We start from the raw sequence: 2,655 nt of genomic DNA, 5'->3' as shown, positions 1-2,655 counted from the left end.
GTCTGAGAGCAGTGGGACATTACACTGTCTGAGAGCAGTAGGACAATACACTGTCTGAGAGCAGTAGGACATTACACTGTCTGAGAGCAGTAGGACCCTACACTGTCTGAGAGCAGTAGGACCCTACACTGTCTGAGAGCAGTAGGACCCTACACTGTCTGAGAGCAGTGGGACATTACACTGTCTGAGAGCAGTAGGACCCTATACTGTCTGAGAGCAGTAGGACAATACACTGTCTGAGAGCAGTAGGACCCTACACTGTCTGAGAGCAGTAGGACATTACACTGTCTGAGAGCAGTAGGACCCTACACTGTCTGAGAGCAGTAGGACAATTCACTGTCTGAGAGCAGTAGGACCCTATACTGTCTGAGAGCAGTAGGACATTACACTGTCTGAGAGCAGTAGGACCCTACACTGTCTGAGAGCAGTAGGACCCTACACTGTCTGAGAGCAGTAGGACATTACACTGTCTGAGAGCAGTAGGACCCTACACTGTCTGAGAGCAGTAGGACAATTCACTGTCTGAGAGCAGTAGGACCCTATACTGTCTGAGAGCAGTAGGACATTACACTGTCTGAGAGCAGTAGGACCCTACACTGTCTGAGAGCAGTAGGACATTACACTGTCTGAGAGCAGTAGGACCCTACACTGTCTGAGAGCAGTAGGACCCTACACTGTCTGAGAGCAGTAGGACATTACACTGTCTGAGAGCAGTAGGACCCTACACTGTCTGAGAGCAGTAGGACCCTACACTGTCTGAGAGCAGTAGGACATTACACTGTCTGAGAGCAGTAGGACCCTACACTGTCTGAGAGCAGTAGGACATTACACTGTCTGAGAGCAGTAGGACCCTACACTGTCTGAGAGCAGTAGGACATTACACTGTCTGAGAGCAGTAGGACCCTACACTGTCTGAGAGCAGTAGGACATTACACTGTCTGAGAGCAGTAGGACCCTACACTGTCTGAGAGCAGTAGGACATTACACTGTCTGAGAGCAGTAGGACCCTACACTGTCTGAGAGCAGTAGTACTTACACTTGAACCACAGTTGCCTTTCCCCAAGATGCTTCTGTTTATTCAGTTGCACAACGAACATTCCATTCAGAAAACCATTCCGATACCGTCAATTTGGAACTCTCCCACTCCGGCAGAGCTCCAGTTTCCCTTTTCACCAATCCTGTTTAGTGCCACAGGTGTCTGGTGTTGACTTTGGAAAGCCTTGACTGTAAACCATTGACAGCACAGGCAGCGTGGAGAGCCCAGCCTCTCTACAGAGTAGTTGTAGTGAGTGAGGGGACCAGGAACAGCTGGTAGTAAACCAGTCTGCTCTATCGAAGCCTCCAGGAAAATTCCTTTCTGAGTTCAACAGGAGAGAGGACCCTCTCCATTGCCCCTGGATGTCCCAGTGCAGGGTAGAGCATGCACAGGGAGGGACACTGTGGAACAGCATTAGTACACAGCTCAGTCTAATGTATTAGGAGGTGGCTGGATATAGTGCTGTTCGTCAAAACAATTCAGTTAATAGTCAGAGATCAGAGGAGCCAGAGGTGGTATAATATAGTATAACATACTTAAGGTTTAACGGTCAGAAAAGATAAATATAACAAAACAAAAAAACAACTTTTGATTATATGTTTTTGTGCAAAATCGTCTGAGTCTGATTCAGTCAAAATATTAGCTCTGAGTAATTTGATGATTGATGGATGGAGAATACATTTCCTGCAGCATGGTTTCTTGATCAACAGAGACACTACATGAGCAATAAACACGGAACAGTTAAGTGTTAGGGAATATTTTATTACTAAGTACAATACAGAAAATTAGTGGTCCGAAAAGAAAACTTGTATTTTGTGCCCTTGTCATCACGCCAGGCATAGAGAGAGAGAGTAAACATTAAGAAGAGGATTATCATGACACAATCATTCTAGGCTCAATGAGACACACTCATTGTAATCTTCAGCTGGAGATCATGAACAGGGTCTTTATGAAGGCTTTAAAGTGCAAAGAGTGTTCCTCTTTAGAGATGACAATGCACGCTCACAATGACTTTCTCAAGTATATAGCTCTATAGCTCCGTGCATCCTGGAATCAAGTTGAATAGGAAGAACAGAGTATAGAACAAACATCAATATTGTCTTTTCCATGATAATGTGCATTCAAGCTTATGAGGCCCGGCTGGTGAGAACCGCCCCAAAGTTGCCTTTAAAAGAAAAATCCACATCCATCTTCGATCAGAATACATTTATCCAGTTATGAAAAAAAATCAAACCCCAAAATTCCCCAAAACTTGACTGACTGACACCATGTGATGATGAGGCCGGGTTAACATGGTGAGACAGAACAGCATGAGAGTGTCCAATATGCTGTAGTAGAAGAAGTGGTCCGGTATGCTGTACCTGTTTCCAGTAGGTCCAGTATGCTGTACCTGTTTCTAGTATGTGTCCAGTATGTTGTACCTGTTTCCAGTATGTGTCCAGTATGCTGTACCTGTTTCTAGTATGTGTCCAGTATGCTGTACCTGTTTCCAGTATGTGTCCAGTATGCTGTACCTGTTTCTAGTATGTGTCCAGTATGCTGTACCTGTTTCTAGTATGTGTCCAGTATGCTGTACCTGTTTCTAGTATGTGTCCAGTATGCTGTACCTGTTTCTAGTA

General features: G+C 45.1%; 1 protein-coding gene across 2 annotated transcripts in view; it reads right to left on the bottom strand.

Moving 5' to 3' along the window:
* Positions 1 to 1,782: 1,782 nt before the first annotated feature.
* The window catches only part of LOC106562345 (leucine-rich repeat-containing protein 49), a 57,069-nt gene continuing 56,196 nt past the window's right edge, over positions 1,783 to 2,655 (bottom strand). For both annotated transcript variants that reach the window (XM_045689289.2, XM_045689290.2), the window contains one exon: positions 1,783 to 2,655. This exon is cut by the window's right edge and continues 491 nt beyond it. The gene's annotated coding sequence lies outside the window, so the exon portion shown is untranslated.

This window comes from Salmo salar, chromosome 11 (assembly GCF_965601325.2).
Source record: "Salmo salar chromosome 11, fSalSal1, whole genome shotgun sequence".
Classification (NCBI taxonomy): domain Eukaryota; kingdom Metazoa; phylum Chordata; class Actinopteri; order Salmoniformes; family Salmonidae; genus Salmo; species Salmo salar.
The sequence above is the reverse complement of the archived record's forward strand: the minus strand, read 5'-3'. Positions and strand labels throughout refer to the sequence as shown.